Below are 26,896 nucleotides of genomic sequence, written 5' to 3'. Positions count from 1 at the left end.
TTTTTTTATACCTCCTTCCTAATTGATTGTTGAAGTCACCTGGTTCCTCTTTGTCTGATTTCCGTCTTTCCCATATGACGTCACTACTCGCGACGTCCCTTGATCCTGTACTTCCGGTAAGTCTGTGTTTGGAACGCATATTGTCCATGTTCTCTCATTACACTGTGCTCCTCAATGCTGTCTACCACTCAGCCTGCTGCAGTTCCTGTCCTTCCTGAATTCTAAATGTAATAATAATAATACTAATATAAGAAAAAAACAAAACAGTTTATCTCCACTAAACCACTCATTTTCCTGCTTCCAACATATGAAAATCAAGACCTGACTATTCACTTGCTCCTATATATATATATATATATATATATATATATATATATATCACCACTTGGCAGGTGGCATTGTAACAATACAATCAATGATATTCAACTCTTTTTAATGTTGTGGTTGACCGGTGTATAATAACAACCTGTATACAAATACTCTGCAAAGCCAAAAATAATCAAAACAAATATAAAATTGTTATATACAATAAATATGTATATGCACATACATATATATTTACAACTTTACAACTGTAGATATGCAGGTGATGCATAACAGTAATTTGTATTTGCACTGTGGGGAGTCGTACTGTGTTTGGCCTCGTGTACACACTAGAAATTCTGTAACAACCTAAGATGTTATTAAAAACGTAGTGTTTTCAGTTTGATATATTTTCCAATTTTATTTTATTGCATTTTATTTTCATTTATGCAAAACACAGTCCAAATAACCTTTACGGTCTGCAAATATCACTGACTAGTATTCCTTGCATTTTATTGCTGATATTTCATCTACTGCAGACCTAAAAAAAATGGATAGAAATTCTGATTAAGCAGCGTGCCAGCTTAATTCAAGGGTACGCAGATGGGATGACAGATTTTTTAAAAAGTCCAGTAAGCACATTAGTCAAAGAAAGCCGTTTAAAATTTAGGCCAAGAAATGAAAGATTCTGCAATTGTTTTATTTGACATACATAATGATAGGATTTTAAAATTTGATGGAGCAATCTCCTTTGGCTTAAGCTCAGGCTGACATGAGTCTAAGAAACTCTGAAGAGCAGTGATAAGAGAACATCAAATCAAAGTTCAGTTAAAATAATGACCCAGAGTTATATAATTACCAGGTCCATAAATTAGGGAACTGCAACTCCCATTAACCATAGAAACATAGAAAATGACGGCAGATAAGAACCATTCGGCCCATCTAGGCTGACAAATTTTCTAAATACTTTCATTAGTCCCTGGCTTTATCTTATATCTAAGATAGCCTTAAACTCATTTACTGTGTTAACCTCTACCACTTCAGCTGGAAGGCTATCCCATGCATCCACTACCCTCTCTGTAAAGTAATACTTCCTGATATTATTTTTAAACCTTTGCCCCTCTAATTTAAGACTATGTCCTCTTGTTGTGGTAGTTTTTCTTCTTTTAAATATAGTCTCCTCCTTTACAGTGTTGATTCCCTTTATGTATTTAAATGTTTCTATCATATCTCCCCTGTCCTGTCTTTCCTTCAAGCTATACATGTTAAGTTCCTTTAACCTTTCCTTGTAAGTTTTATACTGCAATCCATGAACCAGTTTAGAAGCCCTTCTCTGAACTCTCTCTAAGGTATCAATATCCTTCTGGAGATAGGGTCTCCAGTACTGCGTACAATACTCCAATACTTCAATATTGGAATCCAAACTTAAAGCAACAGTGTCAAAAGACTTACTGAAATCTAGATAAGCAATGTCTACTGCACCACCCTGATCTATTATTTTAGTTACCCAATGAAAAAATTAATTAGATTAGTTTGGCATGATCTCCCTGAAGTCAACCCATGTTGTCTCTGATCTTGAAATCCATGTGATTTTAGATGTTCAACAATCCTATCCTTTAACATGGTTTCCATTACTTTCCCCACTACTGAAGTAAGGCTTACTGGCCTATAGTTGCCCGACTCCTCCCTACTACCTTTCTTGTGAATGGGCAACATTCGCTAACTTCCAATCTTCTGGGACTACTCCTGTTAACAATGATTGGTTAAATAAATCTGTTAATGGTTTTGCTAGTAGACCACTAAGCTCTTTCAATAACTTTGGGTGTATTCCATCAGGTCCCATTGACTTATTTGTCTTTATATTTGACAGTTGAAATAGAACCTCTTCCTCTGTAAACTCACATGTAACAAATGACTCATTTGTAATTTTTCCTAACTGAGGCCCCTTTCCTTCATTTCCTTCAGAATGACAAATTTTCATCTGTAAATACTGAACAAAAATATTCATTGAGGCAGTCAGCTAGACATGTAATCTACTTCTACATACCTTCCTTCTTTTGTTTTTAATCTAACTAATCCTTGTTTTACTTTCCGTTTCTCATTTATGTGTCTAAAAAATGATTTGTCCCCTTTTTTTTACTGACTGTGCTATTTTCTCTTCTGTGTGTGATTTGGAAGCTCTTATAACTTGCTTAGCCTCTTTCTGCCTAATCTTATAGGTCATTCTATCTTCCTCACTCTGTTTTTTTTTTTTATAATTACTAAATGCTAACTTTTAGTTTTTTTTACTATTTTAGCCACATCTGCGGAGTACCACAGTCGTTTCTTTAATTTTTTGCTTTTACTGACCTGCCTAATGCAATTTTCTGTTGCCTTCAGCAGTGCAACTTTTAAATAATCTAATTTTTTATGGACTCCATATTGCTCCAGTCTGATAATGACTCCTTTACACATATTCAAATTTTAGAAAAGTCTGTTTTTCTAAAGTCTAAAAGTTTTGTTTTTTGTGTGGTGTGACTCAGTCACTGTTCCTTTATTAAACCACACTGACTGGTGATCACTGGATCCTAAACTTTGACCTACAGTAATATCTGATACCAAATCTCCATTTGTTAGCACTAAATCTAGTATGGACTCTTTACGAGTTGGCTCCTCGACAACTTGCTTTAGAGACAATCACAGTAGGGAGTTTAGGATATGTGTGCTCCTGGCACAAGCAGCTATTTTGATTTTCAGTTCACATCAGGAAGATTAAAGTCACTCATGATGATAACTTCCCCCTTCATTGTCATTTTAGCTATTTCCTCAACTACCAGATACCTTGGTGTTCATTCACTAAACTTGGAATTGCTCTGTGTCCTAAATCTGGAGGTTACAAAATAATATAATACATAGCAGAGCATGATAAAAGCAAACTCATATATGATTTCATCATGGTTATTTGGTAAAGTGAGTACAGCTGGGAATCTAAAGTAAATTAGAAAATTTGGGTCAAATTTGCCAATTTAGACAAATTGGCCAAATCAATTGTTTTCTGTTGACAACAGTTTTTAGATTGTTTATTTTTGAAAGCAATTCTGCTAAAGAACAGCATACAAGTAAATATGAACTACAATTTTGTATAATGGCAGCATCAAAGAAAAAGAATATTACAGGCATAACTCATGCTTATCTCAAAGAGGTAAAAGATCAGCCAGAAGATGCCCATGCAAGATAATAAAATGAAACACAAAATAAGGGGAAAACTAGGTGTACAGAAGGAATCAAAATTATTATGTTGTCAATTTTCAGGAATAAGGCAGAATATCAGCCTACGGAGCTAGGCTAATTATACCAAGACAATCTTGGGCAGACTACACTAGATAGGAGGCACCATCATCACAATGCTTAGGATCCTTAGACAAAAGGCAAGATAGTATCAACATTACACTTATGTTGTACTTGTGATGGTAAGGAGTCCACCGGGAGTCCCACAGCCTGAAGAAAAGTAGTAGAATCTGCCAAATGAATAAGGGAGTAAGGTTTGCATTTTTTCCAAAGTCGTTGGGGTCCCAACTAGTAAGATACATCCTTGTTTCATAGTAACTTGGTGAGCAGGTAAAGGGATTGTTGCCAGATAAACATCTTCCTGTTGAAAGCCCTATAGAAGGTGAGTAACGACCCTTCAAAGGAGAAATCGAAAGAGCCTGGCAGCTCCTGTAAGCATAGCTGTATCCAAGTCCTTCAGAAATTTAACTAGAATGTCCATTGGCTTTTATAGCCTTGGGTAGTTGGAAACATCCCTCCAGTGAAAGCTGATTAGCCTGTTTCGGTGGAACAAGCAAGGAAAAAAGGCGACAAAGATAATGTGATATCTCTTCTTTGGGAAAATCCTCACGTACTCCTCTGACACAGACCACGTTGACAATTTTTGACTTATATGTTAAATGTACTTTGAATTCCTAGCAATTCTTATTTTAGATAATAATCCTGCAAATCTTTCCAGTCTGTAACCAATCATTCACCCTCCTTTTATCAAGTAAATTTGGAAAAACCCTCATTTTTTTTCAAGTGTTATTATTTGATTGGATATCTAGTGTGAAATATACAGAAGCATTAGAGATCATATTATACATAAAAGTATAAATAAATCTCAGTAGGTTCAATGAAGTAGGAAACACATTAATGATTGTTAATGGTAGTTTGAACGCTTGTTAATGAACATTAATGGGTTCCCAGTTCTTATGGCAGCAGTGGCAACCTAATGAAGCTACTTAAAAGGTAGAGCTGACTATGTTTCTCTGAAAACTGTAATTGCTGTAATTTAATATTAAGTTTCAACTTTCTTCCAAGTCCAAGAGTAATAAATGTTTTATACAAATATACACCGGATAGGATTAACTATTTTATTAACTGCACTTCAGACGTTTGAGAATGTCACTTCCCATGCTGCTCTCGCAGTCTAGAACAGGGTTGCCCAATAGGTAGATCCCCTGATGTTGTAGAACTACAACTCCTATGATGCTTTGCATGCTTTTGGAATGTCATTAGAATGACAAAGCATCATGGGAGTTGTAGTTCTACAACATCTGGGCATCTATCTTTTGGGCACCCCTGGTCTAGAACCACTTCAGCTTGTCTGTGTTGACAACTAAAGACTTTATTTGCAAGACCGAATTGTATCGAAGTTGTGACTATGCCTGCGTTGGAATTTTTTTTCAGATTAGCTATTTTTAGTCGCAATTTTGAAAATTTGGATTTTAATTTTATATAATTATATGTATAACCCTACCTGGGGTTTATTCACTAAATGAGAGACGTAGTGTAGTGGATAGTGATGTACCGAACTGTCCGCCGGCGAACAGTTCCCGGCGAACTTAGCGTGTTCGCGTTCGCCACCGCGGGCGAACACATGGGCGGTTCGATCCGCCCCCTATTCGTCATCATTGGGCAAACTTTGACCCTGTGCCTCTCGGTCAGCAGACACATTCCAGCCAATCAGCAGCACTCCCTCCCTTCCACACCCTCCAACCTCCCTCCCAGCATCCATTTTCGATTCATTCTGAAGCTGCATGCTTAGTGAGAGGAGGGAAAGTTTAGCTGCTGCTGATTAGATAGGGAAATTGATAGCTAGGCTAGGGTATTCAGTGTCCACTACAATCCTGAAGGACTCATCTGATCTCTGCTGTAAGGACAGCACCCCAAAAAGCCCTTTTTAGGGCTATAACATCAGGCTGCTTTTTTTTTTCCTGTGTAATGTAATTGCAGGTGCCTGCCTGCCAGCTTCTGTGTGAGGTTCACATTGGATACTGTGCCTACTTGCCCAGTGCCACCACTCATATCTGTTTTAACAATTGGTTAAGCTTTAGATTTAAAATAAATAATTTGTTTTCACTGTAATAGAAGAGCAGTTGCTTGCCTGACAGCTTCTGTGTCAGGTTGGATGCCTTGCCCATTTGCACAGTCAGTGCCACCACTCATATCTGTTTTAACAATAGCTTAAGCTTTAGATTTTAAAGAAATCATTTTTTTTCACTGTAATAGAAGAGCAGTTGCCTGCCTGCCAGCTTCTTAGTCAGGTTGGATGCCTTGCCCATTTGCACAGTCAGTGCCACCACTCATATCTGTTTTAACAATAGCTTAAGCTTTAGATTTTAAAGAGGACAGGTGTCAATGTTAGGTGATTTCTGCCCTTTATGGATTAAAAGCAGACTCTGCATCAACTGTGTAATTTTCCATGGGAGTTTTGCCATGGATCCCCCTCCGGCATGCCACAGTCCAGGTGTTAGTCCCCTTGAAACAACTTTTCCATCACTTTTGTGGCCAGAAAGAGTCCCTGTTGGTTTTAAAATTCGCCTGCCCATTGAAGTCAATGGCGGTTCGCGCGGTTCGCCAGTTCGCGAACATTTGAGGAAGTTCGCGTTTGCCGTTCGCGAACCAAAAATTTCGGGTTCGCGACAACACTAGTAGTGGATATTAAATTGCAAAGTAGGCAGAAAGTAGTGATTTTGGAAAAAATCTCCAATCCGGATATTGTCACAGCTTGGGTAAGTTTGTATTAACTTTGTGAATCATTTTCCAGTTCTTTGCAGTGAATAAATCATTTAATATTCATCATGACTGGACCAGGACAAAATATATATTTCAGTGTACAGCAGTCAACATGCAAATGCTAGTTCAACCTGTTATTGGTTATATTCTCTTTCCACATAACTAAATAGGCACATGTAAATGGACACTGTAGTCATTGTACCTGCTTCATCTCATTGAAGTGGTTATAGTGTCTTGGATTCCCTGGTACTATTCGTTAATGCAGTGACAAACAGTTTTGCTAAAGGAGAGTTCCAGCAGCCTATCCCCTCTGTGCTGCTTTGAGGAAGTACAGGTGATACTCGAAAAATGAGAATATTGTGCAAAAGTTCATTTATTTCAGTAATGCAACGTAAAAGGGGAAACTAATAGATGAGATAGACGCATTACATGCAAAGCAAGATAGTTCAAGCCGTTATTTGTCATAAGTGTGATGATTATGGGCTTACAGCTCATGAAAACCCCAAATCCACAATTTCAGTAAATTAGAATATTGTGAAAAGGTGCAATATTCTAGGCTCACAGTGTCCCACTCTAATCAGCTAAGTAAGCCATACCACCTGCAAAGGGTTTCTGAGCCTTTAAATGGTCTCTCAGTCTGGTTCAGTAGGAATCATAATCATGGGGAAGACTGCTGACCTGACAGTTGTGCAGAAAACCATCATTGACACCCTCCATAAGGAGGGAAAGCCTCAAAGGTAATTGCGAAGGAAGTTGGATGTTCCCAAAGTGCTGTATCAAAGCACATTAATAGAACGTTATGTGGAAGGGAAAAGTGTGGAAGAAAAAGGTGCACAAGCAGCAGGGATGACCGCAGCCTGGAGTGGATTGTCAGGAAAAGGCCATTCAAAAGTGTTGGGGACTTTCATAAGGAGTGGACTGAGGCTGGAGTCAGTCCACCACACACAGACAGATCCTGGACATGGGCTTCAGATGTCGTATTCCTCTTGCCAAGCCGCTCCTGAACAACAAACAACGTCCGAAGCGTCTTACCTGGGCTAAAGAAAAACTGACCTGGTCTGTTGCTCAGTGGTCCAAAGTTCTCTTTCCTGATGAGAGCAACTTTTGCATCTCATTTGGAAACCAAGGACCCACACTGCAAGATGCTTGAATACCAGTGTGAAGTTTCCACAGTCTGTGTTGATTTGGGGATCCATGTCATCTGCTGGTGTTGGTCCACTGTGCTTCATTAAGCTCTTCATGCTTCCTTCCGCAGATGAGCTTTTTTGGGATGCTGACTTCATTTTCCTGCAGGACTTGGCACCTGCCCACACTGCCAAAAGTCCCAAAGCCTGGTTCAATGACTGTGGGATTACTGTGCTTGATTGGCAAGCAAACTCACCTGACCTGAACCCCATAGAGAATCTATGGGGCATTGCCAAGAGAAAGATGAGAGACATGAGACTGAACAATGCAGAAGAGCTGAAGGCCGCTATTGAAGCATCCTGGTCTTCCATAACACTTCAGCAGTGCCACAGGCTGATGGCTTTCATGCCACGCCGCATTGAGGCAGTTATTTCTGCAAAAGGGGCCCAAACCAAGTACTGAGTCCATATGCATGCTTATACTTTTCTGAGGGCCGATATTGTTCTATGTACATTCCTTGTTTTATTGATTGCATGTAATATTATAATTTGCTGAGATTGTGGATTTTGGGTTTTCATGAGCTGTAAGCCCATAATCATCGCACTTATGACAAATCACGGCTTAAACGATCTTGTTTTGCATCTAATGCGTCTATCTCATCTATTAGTTTCCCCTTTTACATTGCATTACTGAAATAAATGAAGATTTGCACGATATTCTAATTTTTCAAGTATCACCTGTATTAGCCTGAGCAGCAATAGGCAGCTGTGATTGGCTGAGGGTGACTGCTTTTAGCCTGTCAGTGCTCCCATTTCCAGTATGAATATGTACAAGGAGGTTTGTAATATCTGCCTTTGCCATACCTCCACTGGGGGCAGGGCTGTGGGTCCTCATTTATTGTTAGACTGCTCAAAACGGCTTTTACATTGAATTGAGGTAAAATGGCAGAGGACTCCAACTAATTTAATGAGATGAAATGGTTATACATGTTTAACTCAGCAATGCAAGGGTCAAATGTTTCAGTAGGGGCTGATTATCAGATTTCAAATCACACTATCCACAGGTTCAGTAGGAGTTTCTGGGACTTTTAGTTCAGTTATCTGTGGTTTAACTAAGAAAACTGTTTGATAAACTGCAACTCTCAGAACACTTTGCTTTTCTTTTTGATGACATCTATGTTATTGGCATTGTTGTTGCTTGAGGGGGGATTATGGGTTAAAGCTCTAAGTCAACTAACCCTCAACCTTGGATCTTCTGCCTCGTGAATTCAGAAACAGCAATGTTACATATAGAGCGGATTTGTCGGTGCTCATAAGTAAGGCAAGCGTGCATACCTCACAACATACGGAAGTATAAATCTGGGACCTAAAGGGTTATGCCAATGGTGCCATTTGTGTCACTGGTGAGGCCCGCAGTGGACAGTCTCGCCCAGATACCTGAGGAACGGTCATGGCAGCCTGGTGCACAATATAAGCAAATGTTGCACTCCATTACTCCATTTCACAAAATGTGAAAAACTGGAGTAACATCAAAGCAATCTTCTCTTTATTCCATGTTATATCAAGAAAAAAAGCATATAACTAAATTGACAAATGAACCGTGAAAATTAGCAAACTGTGCATACAGACGGGGGAAGGAGAAAGATATACTACACACCTGAAACTGAATGCATTTTACATGTACACGAGATGTTGTCAACAGTAACCAGCACACCAGGCTAACTGACAGCCCCCCTGGCAAGCCCCACTTAGATTTCTTCTACTGCTGCCTCGTTTCACTGTGTGTGCTCGAATAGTTTAAGGTGCAGTAGTATGAAATAATAACGCTGCGCCTTCTACTAATAAAGGGTCACTCCAGACCCCTAAACAAATTAAGCTTGCTGAAAAGCTTTATATGTGAAGAGGGTGTCCTCTTTTTTCATTTTGCAAAAAGTGTGCATTTCAGTAGAAATTTACACTATTATAAATTAACCTGGTTACACCCCTTGACTTTCAAGCAGACAACAGGTAATGTTACTTCCTGGTTTTGTTAGCTCAATGCAGCTGACCTCAAGAGGCAGTATTTGCCCAGAGCACATGACTTACAAAGATTTCTCATTGAGCTGTATTGAGAAGGCTGCGATTGGACAGCCATAGAAAGTCTGGGCTGGGTTATAAGGGAAGAGCTTGCAAAGGCAGCAGACAAGAGAACTGCAGGTTTTGCAAGCTGATTTTAGACATATTCCCAAGGAAAAACATAATTAAATGCATTCAAGTTTTCATTTGGGGTAGATCTATTAAACAGTGATTTTTATTTATTTTGTATTTGGGCAGTGGAGTGCCCTTTAAATACGCACTTTGAAGTAGTTGCACACACTTCTCACTTAACTCACGAGAGTACTCACGGCTTTCAACAATGGCAGGATTATTCACTAAAGAAGACTTACTTATCCTTCAGTCCTCACAGCATAGTTCCCCTCTGTGTACTTCTGCCCCTTTGGATGAGATCATCAATGTTGATTATCTCAGTCAATCTAATGCTTTCCCATAGGAAACCATTATGAGGCTAGTGTGCATGCATGGCACAATGCCACACTGTGCCAATCAGATGGTTTCCCAGGACCAGCTTAATAAAATAGCAAAGTTTTACTATAGCACCTCTAGTGGCTGCTATATTTAAAGCCACTAAAGGCAGAATAACCTTGTAATTTAAACATTGCCGTTCTTGCAGAACAACAATGTTTTCAACTGGGTCACATTGCAACCTATAGTGTTCCTTTAAATGCACCCCACAATCAAAATAAAATATAAATTTTTTTTTTTTTTTTTAATTAGTTGGAGGTATATTTGAGATATAGAGTGTCCCTTTAAGACCAGAATGTAAGTACAGCTAACTATTTTCCAGTTTGACTAAATTGACCTAAAATTGGAAATTCACCTTGAATTCTCACTTAAGTGAAAAACCCTGGGAATCTCATCTTCAGAATCTTCTTCTCATTTACAAAAAGGAACACCTGGAGTGTTCGTTTAATCTAAAACTCTAGAACTTTATCCACCTAAACAGAGACTCCTTTGGAGCATCTCTTGGCAAATCTAAGAACAGATACCAGTGGCGTACTAAGGGGGGGGCGGGGGGGGCGGCCCGCCCCGGGTGCCACTGACTAGGGGGGTGCCATGATGTCCAGTGTCATGTGTCACCCCCCATCATTACGCTGCGGCGGCTGCGCACAGCCGCAGCACCTTTGCGGCCCGGCAGGACTTACTTCCAGGATGAGAAGGGGGAGGAGTGTTGTGGGCCGCGGCGTCGCGCAACGTGATGACGTCGTGCGCAGCGCCGTCAGCCCGCCTTCACGGAACTATCCAGCGGAAGGATCCAATATCCGGGCGGTGAGGCACCCAGTCGGTCAAGGCATCATCAAAATGTAAGTAGTCATTTTATGTGATGGGGCTAAATTAATTAAAGGGGGGGTGGATAATGGCCATTAAAGAATTAAAGGGGAGGGAGGTTTAATTAAAGGAGTGAGGATTAATTAAGGGGGTGTATTAAGGGGGGTGTGAATTAATTAAGGGGGCTGTATTAATTAAGGGGGAGTGAGGATTAATTAAGGGGGTGTATTAATTAAGGGGGTGTGGGTTAATTAAGGGGGCTGTATTAATTAAGGGGGGAGTGAGGATTAATTAAGGGGGCTGTATTAATTAAGGGGGCTGTATTAATTAAGGGGGGAGTGAGGATTAATTAAGGGGGGGTGTATTAATTTAGGGGGGTGTATTAATTAAGGGGGTGTATTAATTAAGGGGGTGTGGATTAATTAAAGGGGTGTATAAATTAAAGGGGGTGTGGATTAATTAAGGGGGGTGTATTAATTAAGGGGGGAGTGAGGATTAATTAAGGGGGTGGATTAATTAAGGGCGGTGTGGATTAATTAAGGGGGCTGTATTAATTAAGGGGGAGTGAGGATTAATTAAGGGGGTGTATTAATTAAGGGGGGTGTATTAATTAAGGCAGTTAGGATTAATTAAGGGGGTGTTTTAAGGGGGGTGTGGATTAATTAAGGGGGCTGTATTAATTAAGGGGGGAGTGAGGATTAATTAAGGGGGTGTATTAATTAAGGGGGGTGTGGATTAATTAAGGGGGTGTATTAATTAAGGGGGGTGTGGATTAATTAAGGGGGGTGTATTAATTAAGAGGGGAGTGAGGATTAATTAAGGGGGTGTATTAATTAAGGGGGGTGTGGATTAATTAAGGGGGCTGTATTAATTAAGGGGGAGTGAGGATTAATTAAGGGGGGTGTATTAATTAAGGGGGGTGTATTAATTAAGGCAGTTAGGATTAATTAAGGGGGTGTTTTAAGGGGGGTGTGGATTAATTAAGGGGGGTGTATTAATTAAGGGGGGTGTGGATTAATTAAGGGGGGTGTATTAATTAAGGGGGGAGTGAGGATTAATTAAGGGGGTGTATTAATTAAGGGGTGTGTGGATTAATTAAGGGGGGTGTATTAATTAAGGGGGTGTGGATTAATTAAGGGGGGTGTATTAATTAAGGGGGGAGTGAGGATTAATTAAGGGGGTGTATTAATTAAGGGGGGTGTGGATTAATTAAGGGGGCTGTATTAATTAAGGGGGAGTGAGGATTAATTATGGGGGTGTATTAATTAAGGGGGTGAAGATTAATTAAGGGGGTGTTTTAAGGGTGGTGGATTAATTAAGGGGGTTGTGATAATTAAGGGGGGTGTGGATTAATTAAGGAGGGTGTATTAATTAAGGGGGGAGTGAGGATTTATTAAGGGGGTGTATTAATTAAGGGGGGTGTGGATTAATTAAGGGGGCTGTATTAATTAAGGGGGAGTGAGGATTAATTAAGGGGGGTGTATTTAAGGCAGTGAGGATTAATTAAGGGGGTGTTTTAAGGGTGTGTGGATTAATTAAGGGGCTGTATTAATTAAGGGGGGAGTGAGGATTAATTAAGGGGGTGTATTAATTAAGGGGTGTGTGGATTAATTAAGGGGGTGTATTAATTAAGGGGGGTGTGGATTAATTAAGGGGGCTGTATTAATTAAGGGGGAGTGAGGATTAATTAAGGGGGGTGTATTAATTAAGGGGGGTGTATTAATTAAGGCAGTTAGGATTAATTAAGGGGGTGTTTTAAGGGGGGTGTGGATTAATTAAGGGGGGTGTATTAATTAAGGGGGGTGTGGATTAATTAAGGGGGGTGTATTAATTAAGGGGGGAGTGAGGATTAATTAAGGGGGTGTATTAATTAAGGGGTGTGTGGATTAATTAAGGGGGGTGTATTAATTAAGGGGGGTGTGGATTAATTAAGGGGGGTGTATTAATTAAGGGGGGAGTGAGGATTAATTAAGGGGGTGTATTAATTAAGGGGGGTGTGGATTAATTAAGGGGGCTGTATTAATTAAGGGGGAGTGAGGATTAATTATGGGGGTGTATTAATTAAGGGGGTGAAGATTAATTAAGGGGGTGTTTTAAGGGTGGTGGATTAATTAAGGGGGTTGTGATAATTAAGGGGGGTGTGGATTAATTAAGGAGGGTGTATTAATTAAGGGGGGAGTGAGGATTTATTAAGGGGGTGTATTAATTAAGGGGGGTGTGGATTAATTAAGGGGGCTGTATTAATTAAGGGGGAGTGAGGATTAATTAAGGGGGGTGTATTTAAGGCAGTGAGGATTAATTAAGGGGGTGTTTTAAGGGTGTGTGGATTAATTAAGGGGCTGTATTAATTAAGGGGGGAGTGAGGATTAATTAAGGGGGTGTATTAATTAAGGGGGGTGTGGATTAATTAAGGGGTGTGTTAATTAAGGGGGGAGTGAGTATTAATTAAGGGGGTGTATTAATTAAGGGGGGTGTGGATTAATTAAGGGGGCTGTATTAATTAAGGGGGGTGTGGATTAATTAAAGGGGGTGTATTAATTAAGGGGCAGTGAGGATTTATTAAGGGGGGTGTATTAATTAAGGGGGGTGTATTAAGGGGTGTGTGGATTAATTAATGGGGGTGTATTAATTAAGGGGGTTGTGGATTAATTAATGGGGGTGTATTAATTAAGGGGGTTGTGGATTAATTAAGGGGGGTGTATTAATTAAGGGGGGTGTGGATTAATTAAAGGGGGCTGTGGATTAAAGAATTAAAGGGGGAGGTTTAAATAATGGGGGTGCAGGGTTTTTTTGATTAAGGGGGTTGCAGTATTCTATTTATTAAGGGAGGATGTGCACTGCAGATTTTTGTTTTTTTGTTAAGGGGGTGTGCAGGGTTTTTATAAGGGGGGTGTGCAGGGTTTTTATAAGGGGGGTGTGCAGTTTTTTTGTTATTAAGAGGGGTTGTGCACGTTTTTGTTTTTTATTAAGGGGGTGTGCAGGGTTTTTTATTAAGGGGTGTGCAGGATTTTTATGTGTAGGGAGTGAATGAAATTTATGTGATCGGGGTGCAGGGTTTTTATGTGTAGGGAGTGTATGAAATGTATGTGATCGGGGTGCAGGGTTTTTATATGAAGGGCGAGGCAAGGGGCTTTGTAGAAAGGAGCAGGGCAGTTCTCACCAGCCCCTTTCTACAAAAGCACTGGTCTTCCCCCTTCTACAAAACTGGCGCATTTTACAAATGTTACAAGCAGTTTACAAATTTGTGCAATAAATATTATTGAAAACATTGAAAAAAATGTGGGTGTTTTCTTACATTTTTATTATGGGGGGGGGGGGGGGGCAGGGGGGTGCCACACTCAGGGTCCGCCCCGGGTGCCAAATGCTCTAGGTACGCCCCTGACAGATACAACCAAATAGAAGGATGGAGGAATGTACTTTCCACTACATCAAGAGTTGAGATAGGGAAGCGGTCCTTTGGCCCTACCACCAGGTAGCAGAATGTGATTATATGCTGCTTCTGACACTAAATGTCAGAGACTCTATAGAAGCCCTGCGTACTAAACACTGAATGGTGTGCACATTACTTTGATGGGGATGGCTGCTTCTGAATAAACTATTGATTCATGGTTGAAAATGTTTGTAAACCATGAACTAAATTCTTGAAATCCTTTGTCCATTTTCAGCTCTTACAAATTGCATGATGCATAATGTCATCTTTGTAAAATATTGGAGCCCATTACGACCTCAACTCTACTTTACTACTCTGTCCATAGATACATAAAATTCTTCAATAATTTTTTTTTCTCAAATTATAAAATTAAAGTCATAATCTTTAAAGAAACTAACTCTAAAAACGCTCAACAACTTTATTCATTTTTTTTCTTTATTTGCCAAGCTGTTTTTTCTCTGAGTTGTGTGTAGGATGTGTAATTATTCGAAGGAGCCATGAAACTCACTTTACAATATGGTGTTATTTTAATCTTGTAATATTTCACCATCTTTTCCCTCCCTTGGAGATAATTTACATACTTAATTTTTACATCCAAGATGTCTTTAATAAGAAATTGTTAGGGCCAATTTTCTTCAAGGGTGATACAACTACACATCTGAATGTATATCATCAGGGCATATCTTGCAATTAGACATTCCGTTGGTGTCCACGCACATATTAATTAATACATAACAATAGAATCTGTCTGGTTATGTCTGGGTACATAAGCTAATTTGTATTCATAGTCTACTGTTATATTTCTCTTTAGTGTTTTGCTGACATAAGCTGCTTACTTAACACTATTTACCCATTTCTGTTTCAAATTAATTTGATCCATCTGTGTAGCAGTACAGAATTGTCAATGAAGTCAATCTTAGGTCAGATGTCTTCTGCGACAGGAATTTCATAAAGTCACAAATCTTCATAGATTAAAAATGGCCATAATTTTTTAGCATCAAAAATACATTAATTCCTAACTAAATATGCATATATTCTTGGATATATTTAGCTGAGGTGCTGGTATGAAAATAAATGTGTTGCCAAGGCTGATATACTGAAGAACCCCCGGATCCCTGGATCATATCAATTTCAAATTTACGCTGACTTGAATGTATCAATTTATTAGGAATAATCAGGAATTTCGAGACAAACTACATTCAGACTAACATGCAATACAGGGTTAGGTCTTCTTTGAGATTTAACCATCTGTTCCTCAACAGATTCTAATAGATGGGTTAGAGTCAAAATCAATATTGCCAAATTCATAACGGTCTTTAAATACACTGCTGATCCTTTGCAAACACAGGCTAAAAAATGTTGTTACTTTTTAAAGGGAATCTATAGGCACACAGACCACTTCATCTCAATAAAGCTTCTGCCACAATAAGGGAGTTAAACAGTGGTCACTGAGAACATTTGATTGGTGCAGTGAGATGTTTTGCCACGTATGAGCAGGGCTGCCATCAGAAATTTTGGGGCCCCTGACAAAGTTCAAGGTCTGGGCCCCTAGAGCCCACTCACGAGTCCGCCCACAGGGCCGTCCTTGAATCTGCCCACAAGGATGCTGTATGTGTGTAGAGTGAATGCAGAGTCTCTGTGTGTGTGTGTAGTCAATGCACAGTGTGTGTTTAGTGGATGCAGTGTGTGTAAAGTGGCCAAATGTAGTTCTGAATCTGTTGTAAGTCCCAGAATGCTTTGCTAGCTGGGGATCTACAACTTGCAGGGCTGTATTTAGCACTCAGCAGTGTATGTGTGTTTGAATATAAACATGGTATTGAATGGAGCATGTGTGTATTTGAATGTTGGTGTTTGAATGCAAGCGTGCATTTGTCTGTAGTGTATACACACACACACACAGATAGATACACACCCTGACATACATGCAAATACACAGACACACAGTTACACATATTGGCACATAGTTACACACATATTTACTCAGGTTCACACTGACAGATACATAGACATACAAACATATACACAGACACATTCAGGTGCAAACTGACACACAGACACATACAAGATACAGGCACATGCATTGACATACATGGAAATATACAGACACGGTTACACACACACACACACACACACACATTCACGTGCACACTGACACCCAGATACAGACACACAGATACACGCACACAGAGATACACACTCAGGTGCAATCTGGCACCCATATATACACAGATACACACATGCACACACTAACACTCTGATACATACACACACACTGACATACATGTAAATATACAGACACACTGAAAGATACACACACACACACACACACACACACACACTCAGGTGCACATTGACACAGATACATACAGACACACATAAACAGATACACGTAAAAAACTAAATATAAATAAAATATTTGTGTAAAAATGTAGAAAAACAACAATAAAGTAATCAATTCTATGGGCAGAATAACACCAAATAAACACAGCTTTAGTTGAGAATCTCAGAAAACAAAGAAAGCGTGAGCGCTCCAGCAAAATATTATATATATATATATATATAAATTATGTATTGCACTAATTAACACACTTTAAAAAATAAAACGACAGAAAATGGGCCATGCACATAATAAAATATAAGACAGGCTATGCAAGATAAAAACGTACACAACATGGACAGGCAGCGCCAAATAGAAAAGATATACATTACAACAAAGTTACCAAAACAAACTAACAATCTGTTTAAACATTTAAATAGAGCCACAACTAAAACTAAAATAAATGGGGAATATCAACTAAGTAGTGAAAATGATTGTGGACAAAAAGTGTACATAAAAATCAAAAGCACAGACACTAGAAAACCATGAGCATAAAAGCTGCAGCACTGCTATAAAAAAAAATATCAAAGAATAAAACAATAACAAAAACATACACTCAGGTGCACACTACCAACCAGGTACAAACAAACACATAGATACACACACTGATAGATACACAGATACAAACAGACACCCACACTCTCAGGTACACATAGATACAGACAGACACACAAACACTCGGGTACACATAGATACAGACACACTGACACTTTTTTTTTAACCACCCTCCTGTTTCTTACCTTTAGGCTGCAGGAGGGTGGACTCTGCTGGCTGGGGCTGATGTGAGTGTGGGTCTGACTCTGTCCTCCTCTCCCCCCACCCTCATGTTTTTACCTTTAGGCTGCAGGAGGGTGGACTCTGCTGGCTGGGGCTGATGTGAGTGTGGGTCTGACTCTGTCCTCCTCTCCCCCCACCCTCATGTTTTTACCTTTAGGCTGCAGGAGGGTGGACTCTGCTGGCTGGGGCTGATGTGAGTGTGGGTCTGACTCTGTCCTCCTCTTCACTCTCCCCAATGCTTCCTCCCACCCTCCTGTTTCTTACCTTTAGGCTGCAGGAGGGTGGACTCTGCTGGCTGGGGGCCTGGGGCTGATGTGGGTGTGGGTCTGGCTGTCCTCCTCTCCTCTTCACACTCTCCGGTGCTTCCTCCCGCGCGGGTGTTAGCTGGGAGGAAGTGAGCTCACTTCCTCCCAGCACTGCTAGTGCCAGGATCCTTAAAGGGGCCCGGACTAGCTATTAAAAATCCACGGCACTGATCGGGCCCCTTCAGAGATATGCCCATCAGGTGGCCCTAAGTGCATGGGCCACCCAATGGGCCCCCTCAGGTAGTTCTGCCACTGCCAAAACACATGTATATAGCGATAACTGCTATATATATGTATGCACATTGGGAATGGGGGGCCTGGGTGCCTGGGCCCCCCAGGACCGCCGGGCCCATGACAACAGTCATGGTTGTCACCCCCTGATGGCGGCCCTGCGTATGAGCACTAGCCTCCCAATGTTTCTCTGTAGGGAAACATTGGATTGGCTGAGATAATCTACACTGATGATCTCAGCCAAAGAGGCAGAGTATGATTATGGAAACCAGCGTGACAAGGGCTAAATAATAACTAAATCTCTAAAACCCTGAAAAGGCGAGGGGGGCAGTAAAATATTTAAAAACGTTAGCGTTAGGAATATGTGTGTGTATTCCTAATGTTATAGTGTTCCTTTAAAACACTTATAATACAAAAAAACTGTGAAAAATTCTCTTGATGATTGATGTTTAGGGGACAGCCTCTAAATGTTGATTTTATTTAGAGATGAAGTGAGAAGTGACCAAGAAAATTAAAAATAAACAATCAATCTACATTTCTATAATATCTATTATTTCTATTATCTATATCTGTTATATGTTTAATAAATATAGAATATATAAACATAGATTGTATTGTTCCTCCTTTTGTTCACCTATTGATTACTTATTAAATACTATAAATACTTATTACCCTCACTTGATCGGCGCTAAATGGAACAAAAGTGCAACTTTATATTATGTACAGTATATGTATTTATATTTTTTATATATTTTGCAGTACAGTAATAGATGCATTTTTGCATCATTTAGCTTTATCCAAATACTTTTTTCCAAAATGATCGCATGTATGAAATTCATCTGATCTGTAAAGCCATGTGGATGAAGCTGAAATGAGCAGAAACCATTTATTTCCCCAGACAAATCGATTTGGTCGAAAAAAATAATAATTCTGCCATGCACAAGTTTATTTAATACCCCAGTTCAGTGAAGACATGAATATGATAAAATCATTTTTTTCCCGATGTATGTAAATGTAGCCTTAAATGCTTCTATTAAATTATAAATATAAGATAAGTAAAATAAGGAGAGAGAGTAGCGCCTTGATATATTTTCTAAAGGTAGAATATATCAAGGAGCTACTCCCTCTTCTTTATTTACTTACCTTCTACTGGACCGAAACAGAGAAACTCTGGCTTGGGTGTTAGAGCTACCAATCCTTTTCAACTGTATGTGCTAGAAACCTAATTTTAAAATATAATTCAATAAACCTTTTTTTGCTGTCACTGTCTCTGACTCTTCTAACTCTGATCGCTTCTGCACAGGGCCGCCATCAGAAATTTTGGGGCCCCTAACATAGCTCAAGGTCTGGGCCCCAGGGTGCCCGCCTCCAAATCCCGCCCACAGGAATACACACACAGACACAAACACAGACACACACACTGATACAAAAGGACACAGACACACACACAGAAAGATACACACATACTAACATACACACCTACTGAAACAGACAAATACACATTCAGGCATACTGACACACATACTGAAACAGACACACACATATACAGACACACAGACACATACTAACATACATACAGACACACACACACACACACACACATACTGACACACACACACACACACACATACAGACATACTGAAAAACAGTCCCCCCCGAGGGTTTGGATTATGGGATACCCCCCCAAGGGTTTGGATTATAGGACACCCCTGTATCTATTGGGCCAGTAGGTGTGCGGCAGGCTGGCCTGGAGGCAAGCTGTTGGGTTTTATGCCTTCCGAAGCGGAGGTTCAGGTGGTATGGCACAAGAGGCATGAGGTGGGTGCGGCTCCTCCCCGAACTGGTTCAGCTGTCTCAAGCCCCTCAACTGAGCACAACGTGTAAACGTAAAAGGCAGTGCGAAGCCTTAATGCACCGGTTTAACAAATAATTATATGAAGCTAAACGAATGGTAATAAACGAACAGTACAAGTGTATGCGAACAATGGGAGCTAATCCCTGTGTTTGGTAGGCCCGAACTTAGAAACTCCGCAAAAGGATGTTCCCACGAGTACATACGCAAGCGTGCTGGGTCTCGTGGCCGGAAGCCGTTGTCTTGCGATACTGGAACTGGGTCTCAGATGAAGAATGCCAGAACTTCGAGCTGGAGAAGTGCAATTTGACAAAAACGGAACGGAAGTGCTGGTTGTTGTGGCAACCTCTCACTCACACAGGAAACGGCATAGGTAAGCAGGGGGGTAGAGTTTATATAGGGAATACTCCTCCTTCAAATTCAGGCCTATGGCCTTTTAAATATTATATAGAAGTAATAATAAACCACTTGCTTAATTCATTACAGTCTCTATATTATGGTGGTTATGGTGAGGGAGATGGTTCTCTTTGTTTGAATCGTTATCATCTGATACACTTTTCTTTTGCAAACAGACAACTTCATTTTTCTTATCTCTGAAAGAGGTATAGGAGTTGGAAGTTTCAAATGATGATTTTCAGGAAAGGTAATTATCTCATGGTAATTTAATGAGATTTATTGAGAAAGCAGAAAAGGCTGATTTATAGGTTTCAATTATGTTGCACTGGAGCAGTTAATTATAGCTCATTGACTCCCACATTTACGGGGGATAATTCTGTACTCATCCTCTGTTTAATTCCATAAGGATGTTGTAAAACAGAACTTTGTTTTTATAGGCATTGCGCAGTACTATGTTGAACTATACTGAGCCACCACAGGCGTACATTGTTTAAAAGGGAAAAGTTACTTCCTTTAAATTCAAACCCTTGAATAAAACACAATAAAACTTGTGTCAGCCTTTTTGTTTTCATGAGATTCTCCATTTTCTTTTAAAGGTATATTAAATATAAGCAAATTACATCATAATGCAGTTAAAACAAGACAAAGCCAGGGCAAATATTGCAAATGAAGAGGAGACATAGAAACATTGTTACATCTCTCCTCTATGCTTTTTCTATGCTGACTGCCAAGTGCAAAGGACAGGGCTTATAACTTTGATTGACAGACAGCAAAGATGGAAGTGTTCAGTTGCAGAAAAAAGAGGCGATGGTTTGACATTTACTTTTATTTTTAACAGTTCAGAAATATGTATTTGTTAAATATAGGGATAAGTAAAACACAATATTAAAGTCCTGGATACTGACAGTTCGTCTTTAAAGGGGCACCTTCAGCAATATAAACACTACAGCTCAACTGTCTGGCTATTTTAACCTGCGTTTTTGCAATTTACTTTTTACTATTTTCATTCCCTTCAATAGATAACCCATAATATAGGGAATTACACTCACTGGCTACTTTATCAATCCTACTTTATAATTTATCGCAAATTGACAAGGGAATTTCAAAATTTAGAACAAGTTAACATGGAGCCATTCACTAAACTGAGTTGGTAAAGTTCTCTAAGTTGGCTATTTTGGTCTCACATTTGCAATTCCCAGATGAATTCCTGTCACAGCTTACTGAATAACACAGAGTTTAAGAAATTTTCTAACACAAACCATTTTTCCGACTCAACTACTTTACACAGCATTTAGTAAATCCCACAGTGCTCATAGTTTACTGTTATGATATTAGGCCCCAAAGCACCAATGACTTTCTACATTTAAATATTTACTTCATCTTTCTCATAACAATGTAACTTTTTAACCCCAATCAATAGTGAGTCAAAAGTGCACGTTCTGATCAAAACAAAACGTAAACAAAAACTGCGCTATATGTCTGTTCAACCGTAATTCACAGCTGTCACATTAAGTGCACCCACACTTATTATATATCATTTTGTTCAGGAGAAACAGGGCTTTAATGTATCATTAACTATTCATATATGGAACATCATTTATTATGAATAAAATTTAAAAAAATGTGAGAAAAAAAGAGATTTTTTTTAAATTTGTATTTCCGTCTGACATTTTAGCTGTGAATGTCATAAAATGCACATATTTGTAATCAGCGATGTCTCACGAGTACAACAGTACCCCCCATTAACAGGTTTTATGGTGTTTTGGAAAGTTACAGGGTCAAATATGAATTGAAATTTGCCAGATTAGTAATGTTACCTTTGAGAAGGTGTGGTAGCCCAGAAATGAGAATTACCCCCATAATGGCATACCATTTGAAAAAGTAGACAAACCCAAGGTATTGAAAGTGGGGTATGTTTAGTCTTTTTTAGTAGCCACTTAGTCACAAACACTGGCCAAAGTTAGCGTTCATATTTGTTTTTGTGTGAAAAAAGCAAAAAAATAATATTTGGCCAGCAACGGCTTTAACCCCTTAAGGACACATGACATGTGTGACATGTCATGATTCCCTTTTATTCCAGAAGTTTGGTCCTTAAGGGGTTAAAGCCCACTAAATGCGGGAGGGCATAGAACGGCGTAACAGCGTTAATGGGTTAAAGGGATACTGTAGTACCGATCCCTCTGCCTCCCCCCTTCCTCGCTCCCCCCTCCTCAGTAAATAAAGGGTTAAAAAACCCATTATTTACCTACCTGATCATTCTGATCTTTCTCTAAACCTTGTTTAATCCAAAAGACAGATTCTGGGTATTAAGAAAAAGAATCTCATAACCACTTAAGCGCTGGGCTGTCATGTGTTGTGTGGTGAGATATTTTATAAGCTGAGTGACCTGGTGACTGGCATGAAGTATTGTAGGATGCCCTAGTGTGATAGTAGTAGCAGTTTCAACAACCATTGCACATGCTGTCAATGCTCTGAGACACGCCGGCATACCCTGTACCGGAGCTGGAACTACTTTGGAAAAGAATGCTATGTGACGCATACCACCTCCGTGCTCTTGTACACAGACCGCGGCCATGGCTTTACAATTGTCCCAAGCATACAAATTAAATGGTTTACAATACACAGGTAGTCCTAAAGCCGGGGTTTGCACAATAACAACTTTAACCCCTTAAGGACCAAACTTCTGGAATAAAAGGGAATCATGACATGTCACACATGGCATGTGTCCTTAAGGGGTTAAGGGCAATATATGCAGCTAGCATGTCTGGTGACCAGCAGACATTTTTAGGACTGTCAGAACGTACAGCCTCCCTTAGGATTGAGTCATAATGGGAGCATTCAGGGATCCACTGGCGGCAGTAATTAATCATGCCGAGGAAGGTGAGCAACTCCTTCCGAGTAGTGGGTGTAGGAATCCTCTGAACGACCTCAATACGTTTTGGACTCAATTGTCTGGAGCCTGAAGCCAGAACAAAACCTAAGTAATCAACCTTTGATTTACACAATACCTTTTGTGTTTAACAACCTTGTGACCCACAGTTGCTGACAGTATCCACAGTGCTTGCCTCATAGCTAGGGCTACATAACAACAAATCATCAACATTTTGCAAAAGGACGGAACCATGACCGGGGATCCATGTTTTTTAGAGTATGTTGGAGTACCAACGAATAAACAGCTGGGGAATCCACATAGCCTTGGGTAAGCGTGTCCAGGTAAACTGACAGCCTTCAAAAAGTAAAGACCATAAGTAGCTGTGTCTATTGATCAATAGGTATAGACAAAAAAAAGAAATGCATTACTTAAATCAATGACAGTGAAGCAAGTGGCATCATGTGGAATGGCTGTAATGAGGGATGTCACATCAGGGACAATGGGTGAAATGGGCACAATTAAACTATTCAGGGCTCTAAAGTCCTGAACTAAGCGATATGCTGGCCAGTGGTGTTGGGAATGGGTCTGGTGTTGTTCTTGTCTACCAGGCGTATTTTGAGAATTGTGGGGTTGTTGGGGTGTGGACACTCATTCCTCCAGTGGCCATGCTGGCCACAGTCGAAACAAGTGTTAGTCCTTGGTTACCCCTGCCCTTATAACCCTGATTTCCCGGTCTCCATCCCATTGCCCCTCTTTGACCACCCCTTCCACGGGCTCTATGTGCTCCATCCCATCCTCTCTCTCTGGCCTGTGTAGGTGGACAGTGTTGCAATCCCTGAGCATAATAAGCAATCTTACTTCCTAAATCTTTTCTTAAGTCAAAACAACCTGCATTTTCGTTTTCTATAACCTTGGTAAGAAAATCTTAGCCACCCAAATTGGACCAGTCTGAAATCAATTATTTCACAAGCAAAGAATACTGTGGCAACATATTACCAAGGCATGACTGTATTTTAAGGATATCCATATAATCTCCAGACATCAAACCTGCCTCATCCTTCCAACACTTGTAAAATCATATTACCAATCTCTTCCTTTGCACCTTGCTTACATGCCAAAGCAGTGAATATAGACTGCTTATTCTTCCATAATCTCAACATTTCAGCTTCCACCTTGTTCCACATTTTAGCACATCTTACTGAAGTACTAAGCTCATAAACACCAATTCATTTCAAACCATATAACTCATACTCAGCATCCAATGTCTCACAAAACAGTATCTTTGTAGAAACACATAATGGGTACCCAGCAGATATGCCAATACAGAAATCACATTTATGGGCACGCAACTACACATTCTATCTCCCTCCTAGGAAACCCGGATAGACACAATATGAAAGCAGTCTTAAACTAACACCTCCAAATCTCCATTCCCATATAGCTATATCAGACCACAACACAGAGCCTCTCTGAGCTGATAGAACTACTCCAACTCCAACTACTCTTGGCCAAAACGCTAGTATTCAACAGCTAATAAAACAGCAACATATAAATTAAACTACTTTCAAGTTAAGCTGCACGCTTCACACATTATCACAGTCACCATTTACACAGAATAACAGTTAACAGCTGTACTCAGAACATATTATTGTATTAGATTTATTTTAGGGAGTCTTATGTATACATTTTCTTAATTATCTTCATTACTTTAATCTACTATAGTATTGTATATAAAGAAAGGATCCATTTATATAGCGCACTTATAACTCAAATATTTGTATAAAACTTCCATTAACTAATCTGAGATGATGCTGCATCAACGTAAATCTTATAGAAATTGAACAAACATCTGGACCAGATTACACAGACATGGTTTCACCAGAATCTTTCAGAACTCTCAGAGACTTAAAAAAAAAATGATTCTATACCATGTTTAAAAGGCATGGCAAACCTTAGACCGGTCAGTCTCCAAGAGCCTTAGTAACACAGGTAGAAACCTGTGTCCATGATCTCTGATTCAGGCTATATACCACCATTTAAAAGAACACATAATGTGAGACATAGAAGACACACGCAGTAGTTATTGTACTGGATCATCTGTAGCAATAAAAAGGTTATTTTACAGCACAAAATAAAGCATGCGTTGGACCATTGAAAATTTAGATCTTGCTCTGTTATTTTCAAACAAAAATCATGTTTACAGTATGGATCCTTTGCAACAAACAGACAGGGCAGGGAAGATGTGCTGATTGGTGTTCTATACAATTAATCCCATATGGGGAATTAACTTTCAAATACTAATGAAGTGCCTTTGTTGTCTCAGTATAAAACTACTGAGCTCATCATTTAAGCAATGTAACTCATTTACACTTATCCCACTCTCATAGAAAGTGTAGTGGGCTTATGGTATTTTTAAAGCAACAATCATACCAGGCACACAGATCCCATGTGAAATAACTTACAATAAAACAGAGTAATAACCTTATACTTCTATGTGAATAGAAAGAATAAAGCAAAAAGATTTAAGTAGGTCTATCAGGTACAACCTGTGAGTCAGTTCTTTTCTAATATACAGTACTGCTATCTTGCAGAAAGATAAGTCCTGCGCTCACTCCCATCACTACTGGGCGGGAGCAAGGATAACAATACACATCAGCCCTAATATATAATAAAAACCAAAGAAAAACAAGTTACCTGCGTTCTCTCCGTAATTCCTATGTATTTTTAAAACCTCCATTTGTTTAAAAGTACTGCTATCTTATATATACATATATACATATACACACACTTATATACATACATACATACATACATATTTACATACACACACATATACATGTACACATATTGGTCACTCAGGACCTGAACTCACATTTCCCATACTGCTGACTCAGAGTGGGGACACTACTAACTTACCAAAGTGTGTCCCCAATATAGACAAACAATCACCCACAAGGAACACTTAAGACAAACAATGGTGACCAGGAGAAAGATAAGTTTGGGATATACCTTTAGATCTATAAACCGTGCTCCTCACAACACCTATAGTCTTAATAAACCGGAGACCTCTTATGGTCTCAAAAACCTGTATCTACATGAGATACCCTGTATCTATCTTAGATACTAACCTGGGTTACCAAAACCCTATATATTTAGACCAAATGTCTAGTAAACCGAGACCTCTTATAGTCTCAATATAAACCGGAGACCTCTTATGGTCTCAATATAAATAAAGTCCTTACACCTTTCCTATCTACTGGATACAGGCTTACTGAACCAAAGGGGGGTCATAGACAATCAGCGTCAAATAAGACACAAAAAGGCTACTCACCGCAATGGTTTTGCTGATCCATCCCACTTCTAGACACCAAGCTGAAAGGGTTATTGCTGTAATGGACTCAACTCCCCTCGGTTCTCGATCCGTCGGTCACCAAAATCAACGTTGATAGAGAATCATTGTCAGCAAAAAGACACGGACAGATGCTTTGACAAGATTTCTCGTTCTGTATTACTTCGAAGCTAGCATTTATACACAGTTTTTCACGTAAGCCGTGAAATTTATTGTTTCCTTGTAGTTAATAGTACATACTTGTCTGACATTAAAAGATAAGCATTTGAATAAAGACGGGACAGGAACATCCGGAGGTCAAGCAAGGTCGCACATCCTTTAGAAGGAAGACCTTGGTACAAAATACATCTGCCAAAGTCAGCATAATTATTTCAAACATTATTTTAAAGCATACAAAGCAAAAAGAGTTTAACTGTTTCATATCCTTTCAGTCAGCAATAATGATTATAAACCTTATCTAAGCATAAAATACATATGGACAAGA

Source organism: Pelobates fuscus, chromosome 7 (assembly GCF_036172605.1).
Source record: "Pelobates fuscus isolate aPelFus1 chromosome 7, aPelFus1.pri, whole genome shotgun sequence".
Taxonomy (NCBI): Eukaryota; Metazoa; Chordata; class Amphibia; order Anura; family Pelobatidae; genus Pelobates; species Pelobates fuscus.
Note: the sequence above shows the minus strand (reverse complement) of the source record.